Here is a 13,820-nt window from a genome sequence, read left to right on the forward strand (position 1 = left end):
CCATTTGGTGACCACCACAGCCCTACACACACTACCCCATAATGTCAAAGTGAAATTAATTTACAAATGGAAAGCGAAAATGTGCTTAACAAATCTCACATAAGTTGCATGGACTCACTCTGTGTGGATTAATAGTGCTTAACATTTTTGAATGACTACCTCATCTCTGTACCCCACACATACAATCATCTGTAAGGTCCCTCAGTTGATTCAAGTCTTTTTTTAAAGCAGACATTGAATATCCATTTGAGCAAGTTATTCATTACTCTTTGGATGGTGTATCAATACACCCAGTCACTACAAAGATACAGGCGTCCTTCCTAACTCAGTTGCCGGAGAGAAAGGAAACTGCTCAGGGATTTCACCATGAGGCCAGTGGTGACTTTAAAGCCGTTAGAGTTTAAAGGCTGCGATGGGAGAGAACTGGATGGATCAACAACATTGTAGTTACTCCAAAATACTAACCTAATTGACAGAGTGAAAAAAAGGACACCTAAACAGAATTTTTAAAATTCCAAAACGTGCATTCTGTTTTCAATAAGGGGCTAAGTAAAACTGCAAAAAATTTGACAAAGAAACAAACTTCATGTCCTCAATACAAAGTGACAAATTCACCTTTCAGCAGAACAATAATAAGGACAAATATACACTGGAGTTGCTTACCAAGACGACATTGAATGTTCCTATGTCAAGACTTAAAAATGGCTGTCTTGCAATGATCAACAACCAACTTGACAGAGCTTGACTGATTTTTTTTATTTTTTATTTAAGTGCAAATATTGTACAATCCAGGTGTGCAAAGCTCTTAGAGACTTACCCAGAAAGACTCACAGCTGTAATTGCTGTGAAAGGTGATTCTAACATGGATTGACTCAAGGGGTTGAATACTTATGTAATCACGATACATTAGTGTTTTTATTTTTAATGCATTTTTTTTATTTTTACAAATGTTAGAGTTTCTCTTCCACTTTGACATTAAATAGTATTTTGTGTAGATCGTTGACGACAAATCCATTTTTGTCCCACTTTGTAACACAACAAATTGTGGAAAAAAGCAAGGGGTGTGAATACTTTCTGAAGGTACTGTATATTTGGTCAAATTGCATGTGATATGATTGCATTTTGGAACCCCATCACCCCAAGATTAATGGCCAGGACATCTTTGCAGCCTCTTGCGAGCCTGCCGACATGCTGGCTACTCTCCTCCGGGAAATTCAGGAGGGTAACAGAGGTCTTTCTCTGAAAATTGATAAGAAATCGGCTGAACTCCATTCTTCCATTGACGACCTGAAATCCTCCATGAATGATCTCCTTTTGAGAACGACTGAGGCAGAGTTGCGCATTAGCACAGTTGAAGATACCATCGCTAGACATGACCAGGTCTTGATACAACTGCAAAAGGACAATGCCTACCTCAAAAACAAGGTAGATCAGATGGAGAACCAGAGTAGACGTAGTAATATCCGTGTGGTGGGATTGAAAGAGGACAGCGAGGGCCGTGACCCGGTCCGTTTCTTCACTCGATGGATCCCGGAGGTCCTAGGCATAATCAACTTCACCAAGCCGCTGGAAATCGAACGCGCCCACAGAACATCGGCGCCGAAACCCCGGCCAGATAGCCCCCACGGGCCGTCCTGATCAGGTTCCTCCGTTTCCAAGACAGAGAGAAGATACTGCAACTCGCAAGAGCCAAAGGGGACATCACCATCGATGGAAAGAGGGTCAGCCTTTCCCAGATATGAGCGCGGATCTCGCCAGACGGCGAAAGCAGTTCAGACCTGCCGCCAAAGCACTGAAGGAGAAGAACATCACCGGCTACCTCATCCACCCTGTGCGGATGAAAGTTCAGTACAAAGGCCGAAGCCATCTCTTCAACACACCAGGAGAAGTGCACACTTTTCTCAAAGAACTGAGCAACGTCTGAGCCAGGACGGTCTCTCTGGGGGATAAGATGCAACGTCTGAGCCAGGACGGTCTCTCTGGGGGATAAGATGCAACGTCTGAGCCAGGACGGTCTCTCTGGGGGATAAGATGCAACGTCTGAGCCAGGACGGTCTCTCTGGGGGATAAAATGCAACGTCTGAGCCAGGATGGTCTCTCTGGGGGATAAGATGCAACGTCTGAGCCAGGATGGTCTCTCTGGGGGATAAAATGAAGTTTGTTTGTTTTCTCTTATCCGGACTGAACTGCTGGTATCTCCCGGTCACTATAATTTATTTGTACATTTTTCAACTAACCGTATCTTTCCAGGGTGAGTTCTATTACATTTACAGGAGAGTATATTTTGGTTTAGTCCATATCTACTGGGCGAAGCAATAAGTGGGCTTAGGCCCACTGCTTTCCCCCTCATTTATGTAAATCTTTCGAAAAGAGACTCAAGCAGCCCTTACCGTGGGCAGTAAATATTCAGCCATAAATATCTATTTACAACGTTTGTTTTCAACTTAGAGAGCTCGCAGGTTTTAGTTTACGCCAAGGTTTAGCTAGTAAGAGCAAGATGGAAAGCGAGCAGCAACGTATCTCTACAAGTGTATTCATGTTTGATTGTTGGGATTGTTGTTTTAGTCTGACAATCGGGGTGGGTGGGATTTTGATTCTTTTTTCTATGTTTATTGTTTCCTTCCTAAAGAGAGAGACAGGTCACTTTTGTGCTCAAACCAAAGTTGAAACATTTCCTAATTATCTGCATATGATATTTCTATTCAGTTACATATTTGAAACCCAACCTATGCTTAATCCACTAAAATATGTCACATTCAACGTAAAAGGCCTTAAAAGCCAGATTTAAAGGAAAAGAGTCTATACATACCTTAAGAAATTAAAGGCTGACATTGTGTTTTTACAAGAAACACATCTTACAGCCAGTGAACACAATAAATTGAAGAGGGAATGGGTAGCACAAGTTTTTGCATCCTCTTTTACCTCCAAAGCAAGAGGAACTGCAATTTTGATAAGTAGACACATCCCCTTCTGCATCAACAACACCATCTCTGATCCCTCTGGCATTTTTGTTTTGGTGCAGGGGCATATGTTTTCAGAGTCTTGGACCCTATTGAATATTTATGCTCCTAACGCCGATGACCATATGTTTATTCAGAATGTCTTCCTTCAGGTCGCTCAAGCACCACCAGGATGGCTACTGGTTGGAGGAGATTTTCATTTTTGCTTAGATACAGTTCTTGATAGGTCTTCTGATAAACCCTCACTTCTTACCAAAGCCGGCAAGCTCACCATGTCATTCATGAAAGATCTCAATTTACTAGACATCTGGAGACAGTTGCACCCACAGGATAGAGACTACTCTTTTTTATTCACACCCACACAAGACACACACGCATAGATACCTTTTTACTTTCGACACAACTGTTTCATAGTGTTAGATGTCGAGTATCTCCCCAGATTGCTTAGTGACCATTCTCCTCTGGTATTATCAATCTCCATTCCTACCAAGGTAAATGGAGCATATAGATGGAGACTAAATTCTACACTCCTAAAGCAACCTGAATTTTGTGCATTCATCAAAGAGCAGATCAATATTTTTACTTTGACAAACCAACCCTCTGCTCCTGACAGCTTCATTCTTTGGGACACATTGAAGGCCTATCTGAGGGGACAGATTATTTCCTATACTAAAGGGCTGAAGAGAAAACATGGTGCGGAACTGAGTGCCCTTGAATCTGAAATCCCCAAGCTAGAGAGAACCTACCAAAGAGGCCTGACTAAAGATCTATACAAGCTTTTGGTAAATAAAAAACTTAAATATAATATTCTGAACACATATCAAGCTGAGAGGGCCATCACTAAATCAAAACAGCGTTATTACAAGCTTGGAGAGAAAGCTCAAAGTATTGGCATGGCAACTGAAAGCAGAGGAAAGTAAGAGGACAATTAATGCCATAGAAACTCTTACTAATGAGATCTTTCGACCCTACTGAAATTAATAATACTTTTAAGAAATACTAAATACTATGAATCAAGCGATGATCTATCAGAGATAGACTCCTTTCTCTCCTCTCTCAACCTCCCGTGCCTGTCAGGGGAAGACAGCGAGCGCCTGAGTGAACACTTCTCAGTTCCTGAATTGTTGGAGGCCATTAAATCCTTACCTTCTAATAAATCTCCTGGGGAGGACGGCATCCATCCAGAGTTCTATAAAGAATTTAGGGAGCTGTTGGTACCCTACCTTATGGAGGTACTTAAAAAAGCCAGAGAAGACAACTGCTTTCCAGAGTCCTTCTCTTAAGCAGTGATTACTGTAATCCGCAAGAAAGGGAAAAACCTAAAGTGCGCCTCCTATAGACCAATCTCTCTCCTTAACACAGATTGTAAACTGGTCACCAAGATGCTATCTAAGAGACTGGAGTCATGTCTTCCCCTGTTGGTCAACCCAGATCAGACTGGCTTCATAATTAATAGATTGTCCTCCAATAATCTCAAAGGTTCTTTGATATAATTCACCTTGCTAACAAAAACAAAATACCTAGTGTCACAGTCTCCCTCGACGCTGAAAAGGCCTTTGATAGGGTTGAATGGCCATACCTCTTTCTCGTCTTGGAAAAGTTCAGTTTAGGTACCGTGTTTGTAAATTTGATCAAATCACTCTACAAATCTCCTAAAGCTAGGATTGCTACCAATGGGATTACCTCCTCCTCTTTCCCTCTTTATAGGGGGAACAGACAAGGTTGCCCACTTAGCCCCCACCTCTTTGCCCTCACCATCGAACCGTTGGCTGAGGCTATTAGAACGTGCCCTGACATACATGGCTTTGAGGTGGGCCCCCATACCCATAAATTATCACTCTTTGCGGACGACCTTATCTTATTTCGAACAAACCCAGAACACTCCCTCTCTCACTTGCAGATCCTACTACAGTGTTATAGTTCTTTCTCTGGATATAAGGTCAATTTTGATACAAGCGAAATCTTACCGTTGTCTGTCTGACCATCATACCATCAAGCACAAGTTTCCTTTTAGATGGTCGCCTATGGTCTTCACATATTTGGGCATAATGGTGGATGGTAATCTGAACAACCTCTATAAACTCAATCTGGCCAGTTTGTTGCAAAAGGTGGAGGTTGACCTTTGTAAATGGATGGACTTACCTCTCACTCTACTGGGTAGAATCAATGTAATTAAAATGAATGTCCTGCCCAGATTTCTATATCTGTTTCAATCTCTCCCTATCCCTGTTCCCGCAGCATTTTTTTCCTCTCTCGACAAGCTGACCAGACGGTTTATCTGGCACTGCAAAACCCCTAGGGTTGGCCTGGATAAACTGACCCTTGATTACAGTCAAGGGGGCTTAAACCTCCCCAATTTTAGAATGTACTACTGGGCTGCGCAGTCTAGGTTTCTGGCTCAGAGGTTTGACAATGGTCCCTCTCCCTCATGGTTGAACATTGAAAAGCTTGAGGTAAATGATGACACTGGGGCAGAATTGTTTTACAAATGGGACAGAAAATCTATAAAAACCATCACAGACAACCCTTTAATCATACATTCTGTCCTGGCATGGTGCAAACTGCATGAGCTGTTCGGAGGAGGGGGATTCCTTTCCCCTAAAACCCCTTTATGGAACAATAGATTGATCCCTATGTTTTTCCAGAATAGTAACTTTAGACCATGGTCTGATAAGGGGATCACTCTTCTGGAACATTGTTACGAGGAGGGAGTTCTTATGTCTTTTGATCAGCTGAAACAGAAATACCACTTGCCTAACAGGGACTTCTTTAGCTACCTACAACTACGAAACTTTATTAGGGTGACTCAAGGGACAATGGAATCCTACCTAAGATGTCACCTATTGAACAACTCTGCCACGCAGACCAACCACTGTTCAAGACCATTTCCCGTGTTTACAATGCTCTTATGTCAGGACTAACACTGCCTGGGCTAGATAAACCCCAACTTAGATGGGAAAAAGATTGGGGTATTGATCTTGATGAGGGTCTATGGTGTGACCTATGCAGGGATGGTGTTACATCCACATTGAACTCCAGATACAGACTGATCCAGTTTAATTTCCTCCATCAGCTCTATATCACCCCATCTAGACTGCACAAGTTCAACCCAGATATCTCCTCCCTATGTTTTAGATGTGGCTCAGATGAAGGAACATTCCTCCATTCCACTTGGCAGTGTTCAAAACTACACTGTTTCTGGCAGGGGGTATGCGATACTATATCCTCAATTCACGGGGTTGCATTCACTTTAGACCCGGAGGTCTGTCTACTGGGTAACTTTACTAACACCAATCTTAGGCAAAGCCATACTATAAAGCTAACAGGAATATTGCTAGCGATTGCCAAGAAATGTATTGCCTTGAAATGGAAATTGGATTCCTCCCTGCCAGTTGTCATGTGGCTATCAGAAGTTAATAGTTGTATCCCTTTGGAGAAAATCACTTACTGCTTGAGGAATAAGTTAGACATTTTACAGAATTTGGCAACCTTTTATTGACTATATGGAGAATCTCCCCCCACATCTCATTGATTGAATCTATATAGAATCCTCACAATGTTTCACACATAATGTATAATATGTAGCCTACGGCAGGTGATCTAATGTCTCATTATTCTTTTCTTATTGTATGTTTGTTTATATAATTATACTTTTTTTTGTTTTTTTGTTACGCTCGTCTTACTGTCACCTTGTCCTATTGTTGTCTAATATCTTTTCACTTTTGTTTTGAATGTTCTTAATTGGAAAATGCAAAAATAAAATATAAACAAAAGAGAAAAAAATAAATCCGACACACCCTGGTGGATGACAACAAATACAGGGAAGCTGTGGTGGCTGATGTGATGACGTTCTGGCTCAATAAACCCCAAGAGACCGAGTGACAATACATATTTGTTATTTAGATGTAAAGCAATGGGTAACTATATGCATACGATGTTAGAGAGAATAAATACATTTTTTTCTTTTGAGAGCACTTACAAATGTTATGCATCAAATGATTGAAAATAAAGTGAACAATGTATCGTTCTACACAACGCCTGGGCTAATGTAGAGCGCGTGCTAAAAATGGAGCGAATCATGTATGATATACGGGCGAGAGTCTACAATGGACACAACTGGTATCCCGTCTTGTGGATGATTCTGAAGAACTAGAAACAACTTTGTCTAAGATTTTACTGTATTTGTTTGAAACACCATTTAATTGTAACATGTATCATATTTGTTGTTTATATACTTAATTAGCAGATGTGTGTGTTTTAAAAATTCAGCGACACAAGCCTGTAAATCTAAACCAAATATACAAGGTGTTACATGCTTGGATCGTTGAGAAAACGGGGACAAGTATCCTGCAACGAATCCTAAATTGTCTGTATACGTAATACTTGATGTTTGCAAAAATTAAAATGAAATGTTGTCGTTATTTGAAAGTGGCTCATTAACGTTATCGTACCTCAGAGAGGAAAGAAGGATCGCGGAGCAGATGTTGAAAACCATTTATTATAACCCCTCTAACCCTGGGTCTTATGGGGGTAAGGAGCATTTACAGAGAGCTATAGCCGAAGAAACAGGTAGCCAGTTAAGCGCTGCTCAAGTGAATGAGTGGTTAGCAGAGCAGGATGCTTATACTCTACAGAAACAATTTCCAAGAAATATAGTTTTTTCCTACTCATCCCTTGTCCCAATTTCAGGCGGATCTATGTGACATGCAGGCCCTTGCAGATAAATATGATGGATATCGCTACATGCTAACGGTTATAGATATTTTCTCTAAAATAGCATTTGTAAGGGTCTAAAAAAATAAGAGCGGGGCAGAGGTGACCCGTGCCTTTGACTCTATCTTGAAGGAAGGAGGAGTCCCCAAGAAAGTGCAGACTGATGGCGGAAACTCATGAGGAAGCACAATATAGTACATTTTGCTACAGGCCCAGATTGGAAAGCTTCAGTTGTTGAACACTTTAACAAGAACTCTGAAGGAGCGGATGTGGCGATATTTTACAGCTCACAACACGCATAGATATATCGATATAGTTCAAGATTTAGTAAAGGGGTACAACAGCAGCTACCATAAGAGTATACGGATGAAGCCCTCCAAGGTCTCTTCTGAAAACTATTTTCAAGTCTTTAAAAATCTGTATGGTTTGTTCCCTCTTTGCCGTAAGAAAAAGTAGTGGGGGACTTGGTGGGTGACTTGGTACGTATATCCAAGTTGAGGGGTGTTTTCAACAAAAAATATGAGCAAGGTTACAGCGATGAGGTGTTCACAATTACCGAATGTCTACCACGTATACCCCCTGTCTACAAGTGTATTTCTGTTATGACGGGGAGCTTATAGGGGGATCTTTTTATGAGAAGGAATTACAGAAAGTACAGTTGGGTAAAGATAAAGTCTTTCACATGGAGGTGATTCTAGATCAAAAGAGAGAAAAGGGTAGAAAATGGGTGCTGGTCCGCTGGAAAAACTGGCCCCAAAAGTTCAACAGTTGGGTATTAGAGCACGATGTGGTGGAGGCATCGGGGGTTAACTTAAACCCTCATTTATGATAAATACAACTTCATTCGCGTGTAAACAGGAGTGCATCATGGAACACAGCGGCTTCTACCTAACTCCCCAGTAATGCGTCTGCACATATATATCGTAATAACCAAAGTTCCAAAGCCTATAGATTTATCATAATTTTTCCAACAACTGTTTACAGGCAGATTATTTCACTTATAATTCACTGTATCATAATTCCAGTGGGTCAGAAGTTTACATACACTAAATTGACTGTGCCTTTAAACAGCTTAGAAAATTCCAGATAATGATGTCATGGCTTTAGAAGCTTCTGATAGGCTAATTGACATAATTTGAGTCAATTGGAGTTGTACCTGTGTATGTATTTCAGGCCTACCTTCAAACTCATCATGGGGAAATCAAAAGAAATCAGCCAAGACCTCAGAAAAAAACATTGTAGACCTCCACAAGTCTGATATTTCCAAATGCCTGCAGGTACCACGTTCATCTGTACAAACAATAATACGCAAGTATTAACACCATGGGACCACGCAGCTGTCATACCGCTCAGGAAGGAGAAGCGTTCTGTCTCCTAGAGATGAACGTACTTTGGTGCGAAAAGTGCAAATCAATCCCAGAACAACAGCAAAGGACCTTGTGAAGATGCTAGAGGAAACGGGTACAAAAGTATCTATATCCACAGTAAAACAAGTCCTAACGGACCTAAGACAGGGATTTCAAAAACGGAGGTGTATGTAAACTTCTGACTTCAACTGTGTTTCCAATGACATCAGCGGTGTGCATCATGTGATTTTTGACCAATTGTGAGTAGGCATTGCCTACTAATTGGTTGTCATTGGAAAAACTTATCTTTCAATTTTTTTTTACCATAGAAATGGTCTGTTTTCACATGATGTTGGGGTGGTGCTGGAGATGAATATGAAGTTGAAAAATTGGGAATTTTACCTTTTACGTTGAGCAGTGATCTTTCCCTTTATTGTCCACAATGGAAAGATCAATTGAGGAGAAGTATATCAGTTATCAATAAACTATCAGTTGGGTAGCTTATCTGGCTGTGCATATAACCATAACCAATGGAAAAGCTACACGAAACACAGCTCTAAAAATCTTATCTAACTCAGTCACCATGGATATTTCAGTCCATGCTCAAGGTCACATATATTGCCTTCAAAATGTATTCCCACCCACATTTTTGTTTTCTGACAGCCTGAATATAAAAGTTATTACATTGAGATTTTATCATTAATCGACACCTAATACACCATAATGTCAAAGTGGAATTTTGTTTTTAGACAAATTAATAAAAAATGAAAAGTTGAAATGTCTTGTGTCAAGTATTCAAACCAATTTATAGCAAGCCTAAGTAAGTTCAGGAGTAAACATTTGCTTAACAAATCACATAATAAGTTACATGGACTCACTCTGTGTGTAATAATAGGGGTTAACATGATTTTTATGAATGACTACCTCATCTCTGTACCCCACACATTCTTTGGACACTGTGTTAACAACCCTCCAGGCAAGCTTCAATGCCATACAACTCTCCTTCCGTGGCCTCCAATTGCTCTTAAATACAAGTAAAACTAAATGCATGCTCTTCAACCGATCGCTACCTGCACCTACCCGCCTGTCCAACATCACTACTCTGGACGGCTCTGACTTAGAATACGTGGACAACTACAAATACTTAGGTGTCTGGTTAGACCGTAAACTCTCCTTCCAGACCCATATCAAACATCTCCAATCCAAAGTTAAATCTAGAATTGGCTTCCTATTTCGCAACAAAGCATCCTTCACTCATGCTGCCAAACATACCCTTGTAAAACTGACCATCCTACCAATTTTGTCATTTACAAAATAGCCTCCAATACCCTACTCAACAAATTGGATGCAGTCTATCACAGTGCAATCCGTTTTATCACCAAAGCCCCATATACTACCCACCATTGTGACCTGTACGCTCTCGTTGGCTGGCCCTCGCTTCATACTCGTCGCCAAACCCACTGGCTCCATGTCATCTACAAGACCCTGCTAGGTAAAGTCCCCCCTTATCTCAGCTCGCTGGTCACCATAGCATCTCCCACCTGTAGCACACGCTCCAGCAGGTATATCTCTCTAGTCACCCCCAAAACCAATTCTTTCTTTGGCCGCCTCTCCTTCCAGTTCTCTGCTGCCAATGACTGGAACGAACTACAAAAATCTCTGAAACTGGAAACACTTATCTCCCTCACTAGCTTTAAGCACCAACTGTCAGAGCAGCTCACATATTACTGCACCTGTACATAGCCCACCTATAATTTAGCCCAAACAACTACCTCTTTCCCAACTGTATTTAATTTGTATTTATTTATTTATTTTGCTCCTTTGCACCCCATAATTTTTATTTCTACTTTGCACATTCTTCCATTGCAAAACTACCATTCCAGTATTTTACTTGCTATATTGTATTTACTTTGCCATCATGGCCTTTTTGCCTTTACCTCCCTTCTCACCTCATTTGCTCACATTGTATATAGACTTGTTTATACTGCATTATTGACTGTATGTTTGTTTTTACTCCATGTGTAACTCTGTCGTTTTATCTGTCGAACTGCTTTGCTTTATCTTGGCCAGGTCGCAATTGTAAATGAGAACTTGTTCTCAACTTGCCTACCTGGTTAAATAAAGGTAAAATAAAAATAAAATAAAAAACACATACAATTATCTGTACGGTTCCTCAGTCATATAGGGAATTTCAAACAGAGATTCAACCACAAAGACCAGGGAAGTTTTCCAATGCCTCACAAAGAATGGCACTGATTGGTAAAAACAAAAACTGACACTGAATATCCCTCTGCGCATGGTGAAGCTGTTAATTAGGCTTTGGGTGGTGTATCAACACACAAACTCACTACAAAGATGCACGTCTTTCAGAACTGTGTTGCCGGATCAATGATGGTGATTTTAAAACCGTTACATAAATTATTTTCAGCAAACTTAAAATGTATAAATATTTGTATGAACATAAGATTCAACAACTGAGACATAAACTGAACAAGTTCCACAGACATGTGACTAACAGAAATGGAATAATGTGTCCCTGAATGAAGGGGGGTCAAAATCAAAGGTAACAATCAGTATCTGGTGTGGCCACCAGCTGCATTAAGTACGGCAGTGCATCTCCTCGTGGACTGCATCAGATTTGCCAGTTCTTGCTGTGAGATGTTACCCCACTCTTCCACCAAGGCACCTGCAAGTTCCCGGACATTTCTAGGGGGAATGGCCCTTGCCCTCACCCTCCGATCCAACAGGTCCCAGACATGCTCAATGGGATTGAGATCCAGGCTTTTCGCTGGCCATGGCAGAACACTGACATTCCTGTCTTGCAGGAAATCACAGACAGAACGAGCTGTATGGCTGGTGGCATTGTCATGCTGGAGGGTCATGTCAGAATGAGCCTGCAGGAAGGGTACCACATGAGGGAGGAGGATGTCTTCTCTGTAACGCACAGCGTTGAGATTGCCTGCAATGACAACAAGCCCAGTCCGATGATGCTGTGACACACCGCCCCAGACCATGACGGACCCTCCACCTCCAAATCGATCCCGCTCCAGAGTACAGGCCTTGGTGTAATGCTCATTCCTTTGACGACAAATGCAAATCCGACCATCACCCCTGGTGAGACAAAACCCTGACTCGTCAGTGAAGAGCACTTTTTGCCAGTCCTGTCTGGTCCAGCGACGGTGGGTTTGTGCCCATAGGCGACGTTGTTGCCGGTGAGGACCTGCCTGTACGGACATTGCAATTTATTGCCCTGACCACATCTGCAGTACTCATGCCTCCTTGTAGCATGCCTAAGGCACATTCATGCAGATGAGCAGGGACCCTGGGTATCTTTCTTTTGGTGTTTTTCAGAGTCCGTAGAAAGGCTTCTAGTGTCCTAAGTTTTCATAACTGAGACCTTAATTGCCTCCCGTCTGTAAGCTGTTAGTGTCTTAACGACCGTTCCACGGGTGCATATTCATGCAGTGTTTATGGTTCATTGAACAAGCATGGGAAACAGTGTTTAAACACTTTACAATGAAGATCTAAAGTTATTTGGATTTTTACAAATTATCTTTGAAAGACAGGGTCTTGATGAAAGGGACGCTTCTTTTTTTGCTGAGTTTATATGTCTGTCTGTCTGTCTGTATGTCTAGATCATTGTCATGCTGTAAGACCCAGCCACGTTTCATCTTCAATGCCCTTGTTGATGGTAGGCTTTGTTACTTTGGTCCCAGCTCTCTGCAGGTCATTCACTAGATCCCCCCGTGTGTTTCTGGGATTTTTGCTCACCGTTCTTGTGATCATTTTGACCCCACGAGGTGAGATCTTGCGTGGAGCCCCAGATCGAGGGAGATTATCAGTGGTCTTGTATGCCTTCCATTTCCTAATAATTGCTCCCACAGTTGATTTCTTCAAACCAAGCTGCTTACCTATTGCAGATTCAGTCTTCCCAGCCTGGTGTAGGTCTACAATTTTGTTTCTGGTGTCCTTTGACAGCTCTTTGGTCTTGGGCATAGTACAGTTTGGAGTGTGACTGTTTGAGGTTGTGGACAGGTGTCTTTTATACTGATAACAAGTTCAAACAGGTGCAATTAATACAGGTAACGAGTGGAGGACAGAGGAACCTCTTAAAGAAGAAGTTACAGGTCTGTGAGAGCCAGAAATCTTGCTTGTTTGTAGGTGACCAAATACTTATTTTCCACCATAATTTGCAAATAAATTCATAAAAAATCCTACAATGTGATTTTCTGGATTTTTTTTCTTATTTTGTCTGTCATAGTTGAAGTGTACCTATGATGAAAATTACAGGCCTCTCTCATCTTTTTAAGTAGGAGAACTTGCACAATTGGTGGCTGACTAAATACGTTTTTGCCCCACTGTATAGTTTGCTAACAAGAAATTTGTCGAGGGGTTGAAAAACTAGTTTTAATGACTTCAACCTAAGTGTATGTAAACCTCCGACTTCAACTATCTATCTATATATATATATATATTTAATATATCAGGGGTATTCAAATCTTACCCTACGAGGTCCAGAGCCTGGTGGTTTTCTTTACGACCTGATAATTGCACCCATCTGGTGTCCCAAGTCTAAATCAGACTCTGATTAGAGGGGAAGATTGGATATAAAGCAGTGGAACTGGCTTTGATGTTCAGATTTGAATTTGAGGGTTATAGACACTAGTATACATGGTCATCTTGAATCAGTTGAAAAATAAACATTTCATCTACTGTACCAGAGCCCGCCATGGAAGCTACTATGACAACGTCCCTCCCAACTTTATTTTTCTCTGTTACCATCTGTCTGGGTAGAGGGGAA

This window comes from Oncorhynchus kisutch, linkage group LG23 (assembly GCF_002021735.2).
Source record: "Oncorhynchus kisutch isolate 150728-3 linkage group LG23, Okis_V2, whole genome shotgun sequence".
Classification (NCBI taxonomy): domain Eukaryota; kingdom Metazoa; phylum Chordata; class Actinopteri; order Salmoniformes; family Salmonidae; genus Oncorhynchus; species Oncorhynchus kisutch.